General features: G+C 46.3%; 1 protein-coding gene across 1 annotated transcript in view; it reads right to left on the bottom strand.

Annotated features, from left to right (window-relative positions):
* The window catches only part of TMEM184C (transmembrane protein 184C), a 265,505-nt gene extending 255,086 nt beyond the window's left edge, over window positions 1–10,419 (bottom strand). Inside the window, exon 1 of the mRNA XM_085641631.1 lies at window positions 10,399–10,419. The gene's annotated coding sequence lies outside the window, so the exon portion shown is untranslated. The remainder of the gene's footprint in view (window positions 1–10,398) is intronic.
* Window positions 10,420–15,605: the final 5,186 nt, after the last annotated feature.

Genomic DNA, 15,605 nt, shown 5'->3' with positions numbered 1-15,605 from the left:
ATTTTTGCTATTTTTTGTGCTTTCGACCTCCTTCCAGTTAATGGTAGAAATGGGTACAAAAGCAATAATGGATCCTAGAAAGCTATACGTTTTAGAGAAGTAGACAAAATACTGAATTCAGCAAGCAGTCATTTGTGTAGATCCATCAAGGTTTCTTTATAGAAACTAACAGTTATTTATAGGATAAATGGAAAATTAGTTGAAAAAAACTGCCTTTTCTGTCAACGTTTTCACCTGTAACTTCTTCTAATTATGACAGCTCTTTGAAAGCAATATACCGTTACATCCGCTGGACATTACTGGTTGTGGGGATATATAGCACTTGTAGGTTCACCAAGAACCCGACGAACCCAGAGCCAAAAACTGAGCAGCAACTTGCAATGGTTTTTTGTTATGTACCGGGTATATAGTAATTATTCTGTAAAAATGTGTACATGGAAAAATCGGTATGAAAGACACCTATGTATTTCTGAAATGGGAACAAAATATAGAGTTTAGAAACAGTAGATATTCGAACATTTACGAAATTGGGAATACTCATACTAGCAGGAGAATTATCAGTCATTTTTTAGAATGACTTCTTTTTTACACAATGTCTTTCATTTGGAAGGCAGAAATGCATCGAAAGTCAATAGGTAATAACAGTTCCTTTACAAATCTGAATTACCCTAAGTCTCCCGATAAAAATGGTACCTCACTTGTGTGGGTAGGCATAGTGCCCACGACAGGAAATGGCTCAAAATCCAACGTGAACAGACCACATTTTACTCTGCCGGCACCTAGTGAAATGTTGCAAACCTATACATTTTTGAAAACTAGACACCCAGGGGAATCCAGGATGGGGTGACTTGACTGCCTCCCACCAGGGTCTGTTACCCAGAATCCCTTGCAAACCTAAACAATTGTCAAAATAAACACATTTTCCCCACATTTCTGTGGTGGAAAGTTCCAGAATCTGCGTGGATCCACAAATTTCCACCCACCCCACGTTCCCCAAAGTCTTACGAGAAAAACGGTACCTCACTTGTGTGGGTCGGCCTAGTGCCCGCGACAGGAAACGGCGCAAAACGCAACGTGGTCACACCTCAATCTCGCAGTGAAAAAGGACCCTTTTTTGGCAAAATGTCTAGCTGTAGTTTTTGAACCCTAGCTCTGCGGGCACCTTGGGAAACCTAGCAAACCTATACATTTTTGAAAACTAGACACCCAGGGGAATCCAGGATGGGGTGACTTGATGGCCTCCCACCAGGGTCTGTTACTCAGAATCCCTTGCAAACCTAAAAAATTGTCAAAAAAAACATATTTTCTCCACATTTCTATGGTGGAAAGTTCCGGAATCTGTGTGGAGCCACAAATTTCCACCCACCCCGCGTTCCCCAAAGTCTTACAAGAAAAACGGTACCTCACTTGTGTGGGTCAGCTTTGTGCCCGCGGTAGGACAGGGCGCAAAACGCAACGTGGTCACACCTCAATTTCGCAGTCAAAAACGACCCTTTTTTGGCAAAATGTCTAGCTGTAGTGTTTGAACCCGCGCTCTGCGGGCACCTTGGGAAACCTAGCAAACCTATACATTTTTGAAAACTAGACACCCAGGGGAATCCAGGATGGGGTGACTTGACTGCCCCCCCACCAGGGTCTGTTACCCAGAATCCCTTGCAAACCTAAATAATTGTCAAAAGAAACACATTTTCCCCACATTTCTGTGGTGGAAAGTTCCGGAATCTGCGTGAATCCACAAATTTCCACCCATCCCGCGTTCCCCAAAGTCTTACGAGAAAAACGGTACCTCACTTGTGTGGGTCGGCCTAGTGCCCGCGACAGGAAAGGGCGCAAAACGCAACATGGTCACACCTCAATTTCGCAGTGAAAAATGACCCTTTTTTTGGCAAAGTGCCTAGCTCTAGTTTTTTAACCCTAGCTCTGCGGGCACCTTGGGAAACCTAGCAAAGCTATACATTTCTGAAAACTAGACACCCGTTTGCTTCCAAGCAGGTATGGCTTGCGTGGATCCCCCAACGTTTCCTTACCCAGAATCCCCTGCACACCTCAATTTAAGCTAAAAAAATCACATTTTTCACACATTTTTGTGTGGGAAAGTTGTGGCATCACCGGGCTCACTCAAATTTCCCACCACCCAGCGTTCCCCCGGGTCTCCTGGTAAAAATGGTGCCTCACTTGTGTGGGAGGCCCAAGTACCCGCGACAGGCAAGGGCCCAAAACGTAGTGAGGCGACATAAAAATTGCCTATCTCAAAACCACCTGGTTTTGCAAGGGGGGTCACTTGGGTTTTTGGCCCGGTGCTCGGCGGCCATCTAGGGAAACCTACCAAACCCATACATATCTGAAAACTAGACACCCGGGGGCTTCCAGGGAGGTATGACTTGCGTGGATCCCCCCCAACGTTTCTTTACCCAGAATCCCCTGCAAACCTCAATTTTAGCTGAAAAAAATCACATTTTTGTGTGGGAAAGTTGTGCCATCACCGGGCTCACTCAAATTTCCCACCACCCAGCGTTCCCCCGGGTCTCCCGGTAAAAATGGTGCCTCACTTGTGTGGGAGGCCCAAGTACCCGCGACAGGCAAGGGCCCAAAACGTAGTGAGGCGACATCAAAATTGCCTATCTCAAAACCACCTGGTTTTGCAAGGAGGGTCACTGGGGTTTTTCGCCCGGTGCTCGGCGGCCATCTAGGGAAACCTACCAAACCCATACATTTCTGAAAACTAGACACCCGGGGGCTTCCAGGGAGGTATGACTTGCGCGGATCCCCCCAACGTTTCCTTACCCAGAATCCCCTGCAAACCTCAATTTTAGCTGAAAAAAATCACATTTTTGTGTGGGAAAGTTGTGCCATCACCGGGCTCACTCAAATTTAAAAATGGTGCCTCACTTGGCCCAAGAACCCGCGTCAGGCAAGGGCCCAAAACGTAGTGATGCGACATCAACATTGCCTATCCAAAAAATGTTTGGGGCCCTTGCCTGTCGCGGGTACTTGGGCCTCCCACACAAGTGAGGCACCATTTTTACCGGGAGACCCGGGGGAACGCTGGGTGGTGGGAAATGTGAGTGGGCCTGGTGATGCCACAACTTTCCCACACAAAAATGTGTGAAAAAAGTGATTTTTTTGAGCTAAAATTGAGGTTTGCAGGGGATTCTTGGTAAGGAAACGTTGGGGGATCCACGCAAGCCATACCTCCCTGGAAGCCCCCAGGTGTCTAGTTTCAGAAATGTATGGGTTTGGTAGGTTTCCCTAGATGGCCGCCGAGTACCAGGCCAAAAACCCAAGTGACCCCCCTTGCAAAACCAGGTGGTTTTGAGATAGGCAATTTTGATGTCGCCTCACTACGTTTTGGGCCCTTGCCTGTCGCGGGTACTTGGGCCTCCCACACAAGTGAGGCACCCTTTTTACCGGAAGACCTGGGGGAACGCTGGGTGGTGGGAAATTTGAGTGAGCCCAGTGATGCCACAACTTTCCCACACACAAATGTGTGAAAAGTGATTTTTACAGCTAAAATTGAGGTTTGCAGGGGATTCTGGGTAAGGAAACGTTGAGGGATCCATGCAAGCCATACCTCCCTGGAAGCCCCCGGGTGTCTAGTTTTCAGAAATGTATGGGTTTGGTAGGTTTCGCTAGATGGCCGCCGAGCACGTGCCAAAAAGACGGTTGACCCCCTTGCAAAACCAGATTGTTTTGACATAATTAGTTGTTTGTTTCTACAGCGTGAGAATTTCGGCACAATATTGCAAGGAAAATGTGACAGACATTTTGAGGTTTGCAGGACATTGTGGATAAAATAACTTTTTGGAATTCACAAGAGAGACATCACCATGAACTCCCATGGGTTTACGACAATATCTACAGTTGGTGGGTTATTCTTACATGGAACATACACCGTGGCAGAGAAACTAAAAGATTCCTTCACAGCCATCTATTCCTCAATCACACACACATGCTGGTTGGATTTGGCACGAGGACGAGTGATGGTTCAGTATATTAAATTTTATTAACAAGAGATTTCACAAAAAGGAAATGCACTGTCAATAATTAAATGGACAAAAAACTGAACCAATGACTCGCAGCTCGTGAGCTGTAAAGCCACGGCAAGGCACCAACCGCTTTACAGGCCATTCACACACCTTTCATACGTGATACACACAAGACCATTCACACCACCAGGCACAAAACCAACACATCACAACATTCACAAAAAGGAACAAGGTACACCCTGCTTCAGGAAGACAAAAAAGACAAATATTACTGCACAGCCATCTAATCCTAAAGCACACACACATATTGGTTGGATTTGGCACGAGGGTGAGTAATTGATCAGTATATAAAATTGTATTAGCAAGTGATTTCACAAAAATGAAATGCACTATTAATAATTGAAAGGACGAGAAACGGAACCATTGACTCACAGCTCGTGAGCTGTAAAGCCACAACAAGGCATCAACCTCTTTACAGGCCATTCATACACCTTTCATACGTGTGACACATACAAAACATTCACGCCGCCAGCCGCGGGCCCTTCACATTACAACACTCACACCAGCAGACAGCGCCATTCAAGGGCCCATCACTTCCACACGCCCACATTCCTGACACAGCAACTACACAAACTGATGGATTGCGTGGAGTGGCGCTCAGCTAGCAGTGTGTGTAGTGACCAGCAGCAAGTCACTACTCACACACCGCCAGCCGAGCGCCAGTCCACACACACCGCCAGCCAAGCGCCAGTGCACGCACACCGCCAACCAAGCGCCAGTCCACGCACACCACCAGCCAAGCGCCAGTCCACGCACACCTCCAGCCAAGCACCAGTCCACGCACACCTCCAGCCAAGCGCCACTCCATGCACACCGCCAGCCAAGCGCCACTCCACGCACACCACCAGCCAAGCGCCAGAACACACACACCGTCAGCCAAGCGCCAGTCCACGCACACCTCCAGCCAAGCGCCAACCTACACACACCACCATCACATTTAGGATTTTATATACAGAAAAACACAACCAAATTGTTTAAAAAGGCACTTAAAACCTGGTATTTTACCAAAGCGTATGAATAAAAGTTCGCTGTTTCCGATTGACAAGCTGGATTATTTGTATTTGACTTAGGCGCCTTGACGCCCATTGGGCAAAGTTTTGCGCATGATAAGATTTAATTCATTCATTCAAATAGATACAAATCTTCTAACACAAAATCTGAAACTAAATACATTGCACTAATGCCAACCTTGAAACAGAATAATTTTTTTAAACAATGCAGACCAGGCAGGTCACTTTACCACTCATGGAAGCTTCCAAAATTTATTTTGCGTGTGGTACGCTCTAAAACAAGCAGGCATACACAGCCCAGGGTTAGAATGACACCCGGGACAGAAATAACGAGACTCCTTCCGCTTATGTCTTCGCCAACAGACTCTACATCTCCTAGTGGGAAAATCTTTTGACGGTGTGGGAGGGATGAAATCAGGAAAGTGGCGATCTTTTAATCGAGCCACATCCTCCACCACTCCAAATCTAGGATCACTTGCCTGTTCCACAACAACAAGGCTAGCTATCACAGAGTGCTGAAACTGAAGAAATGTCAACTGTGAGGCAGGAGAACACTCGAACACAATAAAAGCATTGAAATTTGCTAATTCGAAGAAATGGATGGCCAACTTCTTATACCAAACATAAGCCTTCCGAATAGCAGAGTAAGGTTCCAACCTCTGATCTACTCTGTCAACACCACCCATGTGCTTATTGTAGTCTAGAATGCACGCAGGTTTGCGCACTTCAGCAACCTGACCCCAAACAGCCACAGGTGAAGTACTCTCATCATGGATGGTAGTCAGCATGTACACATCCCTCCTGTCCACAAATTTTACAGCTAGTAGTTCATCACTACGCAAGGAACTGCACTGCCCCCTCTGAAGTTTTTTGCAAACAAGCTCTTTCGGATAACCTTTACAGGTTAGAGCGGATTGTGCCACATGCAAAAGTGTCCACTTTATACAATTCCTTAAATAATTGCACAGCAGTATAGAAGTTATCAAGGTACAAATGGTGGCCTCTCAGAAAACAGACTTCTAGCAAGATCCTACTCAATTTTCTCTGAAACTCCAAAAGTGGACGGACAACCTGGGGGGTCAATAGTAGAATCTCTACCAGTGTACACACGAAAATTAAAAACATATCCTGTCCTACTCTCAGACTACATATACAGATTAATTCCATAGCGTGCCCTCTTTCTAGGGATGTACTGCCTAAAAACCAAACGGCCCTTGAACAAGACCAAAGACTCATCAATAGATATTTCTTTCCCTGGAGTATAGATCTCAGAAAATTGATCTACAAAGTGATCAAGAACAGGCCGAATCTTAAAAAGACGGTCACAGTCAGGGTGATCTCGTGGCAAGCCCATAGAATTATCAACAAAATGCAGCATACGTAGCAAAAATAAATACCGATTACGAGTCATAACTGCAGGAAATATGGCAGTTGCCAACAAGGGGCTAGTAGACCAATATGAAGCCACGGTTGGCTTCCTTACCACACCCATCAATAAAGTCAAACCCAAAAACTTCTTAATCTCTTTCAGATATGTGGTAGTCCACCGGGTAGCTCTAGACTGGGGACTAAGTTTGTCACTGTTGTCCCTCAAAAACTGTTCAGCATACAAATTCGTCTGCTCAACAATCTCACTCAAAAATACATCATCCATAAACAACTGAAACAAGCATTTGCAATGCAATAGGTCTCGCATTTACGAGAGTTTGAGCTATTGACATTGCAAATGACAATGCCTTTTATTTTTGTTTTCGTTTTAAAAACATAAATAAAAGGTATTGTCATTTACAATGCCAATAGCTTACTCACGTAAATGCGAGACCTATTTGCATTGCAAATGCTTGTTTAAAAGGCAAGTAAGGCACCATTTTGTGGATGTGCGTCTGCGAGAGTGCTGCCTGCAGATCCCCTTTCTGGTCTGGTACCGTCATGATACTTGGTGCATTCCTGCTGTCACCGTTTACCAGCCAGGGTACGGCCAGGTTTGTAAACAGACAAGGTCAATCCAACAGGCAGTGACTATGCTTTACATTTATTATTTTCTGTTCTATATAGCGAGAACTCGGTCCAAGGGCTTCTGAGCGCTTTACATGAGCACCAAACTACTCACACGAGGTCAAATGCATATGTGTAGGCTCGGGGAGAATACGCGGTTTGCCCAGAATCACACAATGTGGAGCCGACGCAGGGTCTTGAACCGGTTTACTCCGTTCCAAACTTGAGCGCTTTGCATGAGCACTAGTTACGTTTCACACAGACACATTCGTTTTTGGTAGGCACGGGGAGATTCGGTGATTTGCCCAGAATGACAGGATGTTGAGCGTGTCTGCCGAGACCCAAACCCAATTCCCCAGATTTGAGGTCGACCCGCTCTAGCTGTTAGGCCACATCCTTTCCCCCTCGCAAGCTGTTATGTTTAGCAAAGTTATTGGGAGGTGTTTTCGGGTGTTAAGAGTCCAAACTTTGGATGGTAGAGCGGGCCTCTAAAAATTGATATCTGTGCCTAAGACTGCAGTTTTAACTAGTCACTTCCAACTCAAACCCTGAGAGTTCCATACTTTATTTGCCGCTGTTGCTAGCAGTTGTCAAGATCACACAATGTATGTTTAAATTGCCGATTTCAAACCCTAGCCTGGTAATGTGTACCAGCACAATAACACAACAAGCTGAAGTATGTTTTCAGAGGTGCTGGAGGGTGCTTGCCGCAGAAGTGCTATGACCCGTGCACTCGTAAAATGGGCACAAAGAGGAAGGCAAGAGAATCAAGGGGCTGTCACCGCGCTGTTTCGCGATAAATTAGGAAAGAATCTCGGTGTTTAACATCTCATAGGCCTGTGGCTTTGACCCGCGCGTTTCCTTCTATCTTCGGCACTGAAATTCAGACGTTAGCAGCACTCGTGGAAAAAGCACAGCGCCTAGACTCCAGACCGGGGTCTTTCGACCAGTTCAGAGACGCACAAATGGAATTATTTCCCGCACCAATGCTGCTCTCTGCACCTCGCCAGCTGTGAAAAAATTAGAACGGGGTTTCGTTCCAGTGAAATCATTTACACACACATGCACACTTAATGCTAACACATCAACTAAACACGTTACCACTACACACACACACAATTGCATTTACCTCACACTCCCAAAGACGTAAATACATACAATATATATACAAACACATCACACACACATGCGCATATATATGAAATGCTATGCTTAGCGCTGCTTTAAGAAAGGCGCCCATCCAGGCACTGCATGCAGAGCCAGGCGTGGCGGGTATTTGTAGGAATCTAGTTTCAGGTAGGTTCAGTCGCACTTATTGCCACGATGGCCGTTTGATACCTGTGCAAACAGGCTGTGTCTGGGCAGAGGCTGGTGGGAGGGAAGGGGTTGGGGCAGCTGGTCGGGAGGGGGATGAAAAGATGGGGGTGGAGGACAGGTGAGTAGAGATATTTGAAATAGTATGCAGTAAGTCAAGGGGAGATGAGAAAGAGCACAGTGTGTCGGGGCATATAGATGCAAGGGGGAGTACAGAAAAAGTCAAACACATGGCAGTGAGGTGGGTGACAGACTTTGGAAAGCCGAGGATGTTCTCTTGTGCAGCGCTACGAAGACACTAGCGGGGTTTAAACGAGGGCAGGAGAGGGGCTCCAGGTCTGAGCCAGACTGCTTGGGTTCTTCCAGACCCATTTTATAAGACTTTGGTAAATCTCTTCAGACTTCCATGCCCTTAACCAAGCACTCATTCGTCAGCATCATGCCTGTATATGGTCATTGAACTACGAGGTGACATGCTTTTTATAATGTGCAATTGGGAACCCATTCTCCTATTATAATAGCATTATATTAACCGCATGTGTATCTAGCTACACAAACTGCATTTCCGGCCATGCTTAAATAATGGGTAGTACACAACTCAGCATGTTACCAGTTTAGCACCAGCGGAAGTAACACAAGCACCTGAATCCCCTGCGTTAGCATCAAAAACATGAAGCGCAGGAGCTCAGATGGAAATACAACTCGAGAGAGTGTGATTTGAGGGCTGGGAACCGGTCCAAGCTTTCCCGGATTCTGTGCCTCGGACTTGCACACTGGAGAGATGACTTGGCGAATGCTGGAAGGGCTCGAGAGGGGGCAGTAGGTCAAACACTCTGAGCCCCCTCCACCGCCACGGTCTAAACCAGTAGTTCCCCCATGTTCATCGGCAACCCGGAGGACAAGGAGCTGCTGCTTCCGGGTGCCTGGACACATCCGGAATGAAAAAGGGAGGGGTGAAAGCAGAGCAGCTACACGCAAGCCAGGATTTAAAGGTGCAGGCACTTCTCAGAAGTGCTCAATGTCAATATTAATTAAAAGAACATTGCGTGTGCCACAACAGACTGGCATTCGCGGCAACAGAATAATGGTTTTACGGACTGGGAGGATGTGAAATCACGGCAGAAGAGAGGCCACAGAGGAGTTGGAATAAACAGAGCGGGCGTGAAAGCACGGCGGGAGAGACGCCAGGGACCTAGGGAGGGGGTGGAACAAACGGAGTGGGAGGTGTATGTGCGAGCGCAGACAGTGCAACACGAGCAGTCTGCACATGCATGATAAAACATCAAAGCGGCCGAGCGGCCGCAAAAGTGAAAGACAACGAGTGCTTTCAGGCTGCCAAATGGTGCGCGCGCCCGGCACACATGCACAGTAGTTGGCGGCCTGAAAGCACTCGTTTGCACTTCCAAAAGTGCTTACTATAAGTCTCGCCAGAGCAGCGCTAAAGCGCTGTCTCAGGCGAGACCTAAAAACTGTATAGGCAAAAAGTGTTCACAATCCACTCTACACCCTGCATCACCGCTAAAGGCAGGCAACACCGGCTGCACCATGTTTGGATCAACCCAATGTCCAGCACTTCCAGTAGGAAGCCTAGCAGCCTCAGACTGCAATCCAGATACCTCTTGCACCATCGGCACAGCAGTTTCCTCCTCTAAGACAGGCACTTCATCCGCACTGAGAGTTGCTTCATCCACACCAAGAGTACCTTCATCTGCACTGAGAGTACCTTCATCATCCGATGATTCCATGTGGAGAGAAAACTCACTGCCAGAATCTTCCCCTCCCTCCTCTCCCTCAGACGCACTGTCAGTCTCATAATCCTGCTCAGAGGAAGATTCAAGAAGCATACCAACCACCTGTTGAGCAGTCATTCTACGGCTAGCCATAATGCTTATTAATAAAGGTAACTTGTCAAACAAGTCAACAACAACAAACACTTTGTAAAATAAGTAATAAACAAAAAGCACCTTTATCAAAAACACATATATACTCCAAAACAATACCAGTCACTTGCCAGAGGCAACTAAACTACTCACCACCACCTACTCTGCACAGACACAGTATGGATCAACAATATCCCACTAAAAAAGAAAGAGAAAAGAAATTACACATAAGAATATGCAAAACACATCGCAAAGAATGTCATGCTCAAACCACTAACTAAATATGCTGCCATTATGATATCACTTACAAAAAAAACATTCAAACTTTACAATATTACTCATTTGGAGTAAATACAACAAAAAAAAATTCTTACCCAAAAAAAATGCAACTACACAAAACTGCAGAACAACCACTGTTGAATCAAAAACTTTAGACTAGAATAAAAAGGAGAGAAAAACATTAATGTCACATATGCATATAATGCTCTAGACCATCACGTACTGCGCCATAAGGGAAGCAACCCTTGCCTAAAGGGCCGCTCCCACAAACAACCCCAAACCTAAAAAAAAGAAAAAAAACCCTGGCGCTAGTGGCCATTCGTGCAGCAGGAATGCATAAAAGAGACATCGGGGGCAGAGGCGTAGCTAGAGCTTGTGGCGCCCGGGGCTATCTCTCAGATTGCCGCCCCTGGGGAGGGGGGGGGGTTGCTGGGGAAAAAGGACGGCGACCACTTGAAAGTGGTCCGAGAGACACGTAGTATCACCGCTAATAGTTACCTCAATCATGCAAGTTACATGCACATACATGACACGGTCCAAGGCTACACAGTTGAATACACCGGTGACTGGCAGTACAAAAGAGAACACACAGACTGCATGATCTATCTGGGGACTCAGAAAAACCGCATGTGACATCCATCAGAGAGCTGCGTGAATAATTACCTGGTAATCCTCTCCGCACAATGCAAACATGCACATACATGACACTGTTCAGGGATCCATCATCTACAGCTGACATTAAATGACCATTCATCATGGTCCCCCCATTAAAGCAGTGCACTTTGTGATCTGCATGGTACATGTTCTTTGCAGCAGGCACATTAACCCACTGTGCTACCTTTCCAGGAGTCAACCCTTCCACTAGACAAAACTCCATCTCTCTCTAGGAAGAACATTAATCACCAAAGTTATCATGACATTTTAATTGTTTCTGAAAATTGCTGGAGGCCAGGAAGGAGGCAGCAAGTTTTTTTCAAACCATAATATACTTGCAAACACTACGCACCCACCCAAAATAGGTACCCAGTGAGGTCACACCGTTCTCATCGCCCTAACCTGCTCAAGGTTCATGTGACCTCAGTGACAGAGTCAGAGCAACTGGATCACTGTTGCTCTAGGGTGTGCTGCTTCGTAGGCCTGCCCGCAAGACTGGAGATGAACTTCAGTATGGATTGTGGTGGACAGGCCTTCAAGGTTAACCCACAATTGACACCACTAGGGTACACCTGCTTGTCCTAAGACATCAAGCCTTCTAAGGTCTAGTGGGGCCTTCTAAGGTCTAGCATGGGAATGTGCTTCCGCAGTACAGTGGTCTGGTGGACTGGTCATGAAGGCTGAACCCGGTTCCCCAGTTCCAAATTCGACAGCTCTGGCCATAGTGCCACATCCTCTTCCCCAATGAACACCATACTTCCCCACTGAGAGAAACTCGCACTGCCTTCAGCTATAACCTAATTGTGCCCGCTATAAACACTTGGATGTGGCTCAATTCCAATTATGCACTTGATAAGAGTAATATGCTGCCTAAAAAATAAATAAAAGCAACCACTCATAGGGAATGCAAGATTAAGTAAAGCATGTGAAATGTAAGCAGAAACAACATGGTTACCTTAACAATCTCTCACTCACTATTCAGAAATCAGCGAGTGGTTTTACCTGAAAAGTTATGGACATGACTAGAGGGCCCTGAAGGGAACCGTTTCAATGTCCATTGCTTATATCCTTACAAAAAAGTAAGCAGTATGGTATAAAAAGACCACATCCATAAACACAGAGCCATGGTACACTTTGTGTTTTCCAATCCACCCATCAACCACCTGGTAACAACAATGCTGTTCAAAGAAAGACGAGAAACGAAAGCAGTGCTTCACTGGCAAACTCTGTAACGTGATGCTGATGTATTTGGATGTAAATAAAAAACAATCTGGCCACTTTTCAACCCCCCGTATTGCTTTATTTAGTTATGTATTTATTTACCTTCTATTTCTCTCCATCCTGCTGCACTTTGGCATTTATATAAGGTGCACAGTCAAAAAGTGCACACGAATGTGTAATGTAAATACGGTGCTATGTAAAGCGCTCCAATACCTTCGGGTCAAGTTTGCGCTATATAAATATGCAACCAAAAATACATTCACAGCTATTGCATTCCGAGTCCCCGGGCTTAGTTACTGAGACTGTCCAAGGTATTCAAAGTAGTGAATAGTTCATTGGGGCTGAGGCAGGTATGTGATCATATCTCCGGCAGTGAAGGGGTTAAGATGTCAAGGGGTAAAAAGTTTGGGATCAAGTCTTGGCAGGGATATTTGCCTGCAGGAGGGACACAGAATGGAGCTATTGTATTTTGTCAAAAATGCTTGCAATCTGATAAATGTCAAAGTTCAGCATGACCCTCCAGCCAGCCAATCAGGGCGAGGGAGACTTGGCAGCCAACACTAGAAAGCTCAGGATGTAAAGATGTTAAAAATGTGTGGTTTTGGTATGTTCCAACACAACCCTGCAACCAAAAGACAGGTAGCCTAAACCTGCAGTTTGTTTTTCAGTTACTTTCCAAACTTCCAAAATGCACTCAACCCATACATGTATGTGAGGTGTAGAGGAGCAAAGCTTGGGGGCTAAGCCTAGGCAGAGATGTGTTTTTGATTGAGGGAAATTAGAGAGAATTGCCATTCTTTGGGGAATTTATTTTTAAAAATCTGACAAACGTCAGGTTCATCATGTTCTACAGACCACCAGTCAGTGCAAGAGAGGTCTGGCTTGCCCCAATAGATTCCTTAGGTCTTACAGCAATTGAAAATACATTGTTTTATACTTTCCATATAGTACTTAGTTTGATATCTGTCATTAAATGAACCATACACCGTACACTGCCACAATTTAGTGATCTGGGCTGTTCTTGCATACATGATTGTGCAGACTACATTCCATTGGAAATCTCACACATATTTGATAGTGCCAGATTCCAAACGTTCCTTGGTTAGTGTTCTAGAATGTGGTTGGCCATTTGAGAAATGCACCGAAATACTGTATAAATGTGTTAAATGAAAATATCTCAGCATTTTTCTGTATATCTATAGGCTGTAATAAGATAGTGATGCAAGGCTTGCATGAATGCCTTGCCCTGACTATGCCAAAAACATATAGTTCGTATAGATGCACAGGGAGATCAAAGAATCACGTGTTTAAACAACGTAGTGCTGGTTTTTGTTTTTGAAGTAAGCTCGAACTCAGGTCTGCGCAAACACCTTAGCTGTGAATGATTTGATTTTTATTGAAGGTAGTTTTGCATTTGCACAAGAACTTCAAATAATACAACATTTCTAAAACAGGGATAAGAGTGAAAGAGTAAAATACAATATTATGCTTAGAGAATAATGAGGGACTCTACCTCCTGTACACCTAAAGTTCAAAACTCAAATACCCCCTCCCCAGCCCCAAAACTCACCTCTTTCTTCTCCGTGGCGCAGGAAGCAAATGATTTCCTGCACAACGGAGAACAAAGGGGAAACCTCCATGACGTCAGCGCGGCTCGCGCGCTGGCGTCATTGATGACGCGGGGGTGGGGGGCGGGGGGAGGCAGGGGATGGTCTTCCCCTGCCTTCCCAGTAAAAAAAAAAAAGATCGACCACTCACGGGGGGAGCGCCAGCGCTTCCTCCGTGGGTGGGTGTCATGACGAGCTGGAGACGTCATGGGCACAGCGCGACTGTGCTCCATGACGAGTCCAGCTCGTCATGGGCACAGAAGGGGCTAGTCAGGCCCGGTAAATGGTGGGGATATGCAGCGCACTTGATAATAATCACTCGGAGCCAGGAGTGTGTTGCTATCGGCCACTGCGTACGAGCGTCCTCTGACGTCACGTCTGCGGCAGTCCTTTTTAGGTCTCACCTGACCCAGCGCATGCGCTGGTCTGACGAGACTTATTGAGAGGGCTCCAAAAAGTGCTACCAGGCAACCCTAGAGCTACAGTGCATGTGCGCGGGTGCGCGCGCCGCGCTTTACCGCGATTACTTTCACTTTCGCGGCTGCACGGCCGCTTTGATGTTTGATCGAGATCGCGATCACTTTCGCGGCCGCTTGTTTACACTTAATGTCCCTCCTGTATGCTTTGTGTCCTGCTGGGCATCATGGTGCTCCACCCCCAGGCCCTGGTGGTACTTCAGATCTTCCGTGTACTTTGTCATGCCACCCTGGGTATTTAACTGGCATATCCACTCACCCCTTACCTGTAGGCTCTCGGTGAGCCATCCAGCCCTCTTGTTTCTTTGTGTCCCGCTCTCCTTTTTCTTTGCACACTCCAGTGGCTCTCTTGGTTCTTCATGCTCACGGCTATCTTGGCGCCTTGTGGCCCTTCCCCAGTTCTCTTGGCGCTTTGAGGCCCTTCCCCAGCTCTCTTGGTGCTTTGTGGCCCTTCCCTAGCTCTCTTGGTGCTTTGTGGCCCCTTCTTAGCGATGCCAGTGCTTTGCAGTTTCTCTCCCAGCCCGTGCCCTTTAGGGCTCCATGCCAGCCCTCTCAGTGTTATTTTAAGTCCTTTTCTCTGCTGTGTCAGTTCAGTGTTTATGGTAACTTCTCTAGGGTATATTTGTCACCCTTCCTGTTCCCTGTAACCCTGTCCCACCCCTCGTTACTTGGTATCCGCAGTCACGGCCCTCTGTGCTCGGTGCCATAACCTCGAACCCTCTGGTTTTGTGTTCTGGTGTGCCTAAATGCCTACCCCAGCTGCCCCTTCTCACCTCCCCAGTGGTGCATCCTTTATCTTTTCAAATAAGCATGAGGCTTGCTTCTGTTTTCTGTATTTCATCTTTGATGCAGTCTGCTGGGGTGTTATTAGAAGGGTTTATTATGCGCCTCCTGATCCATACGGTCTATTAGCTTGCTTTGTGCTAGGATGGTTTGAGGCCTGCTGATTGTAACCATTAGAGCTAAGTAAAGTTGCTTGGGGTTTTCCAGTTTGTAGTCAATCTGAAGTGGAGTCGGTTTGTTTGCCAACTTGGTCTGCAAAGGAGGATCCGAGAAGCATTGGGTACAGTTAGCGAGATTTTGGGACCCGTGCTGTACCTTATACATTGCCCGTCAGGCTTCT

The sequence above is a fragment of the Triturus cristatus genome, chromosome 2_2 (genome assembly GCF_964204655.1).
Source record: "Triturus cristatus chromosome 2_2, aTriCri1.1, whole genome shotgun sequence".
Taxonomy (NCBI): Eukaryota; Metazoa; Chordata; class Amphibia; order Caudata; family Salamandridae; genus Triturus; species Triturus cristatus.
This window is presented reverse-complemented; position numbering and strand designations above follow the sequence as displayed.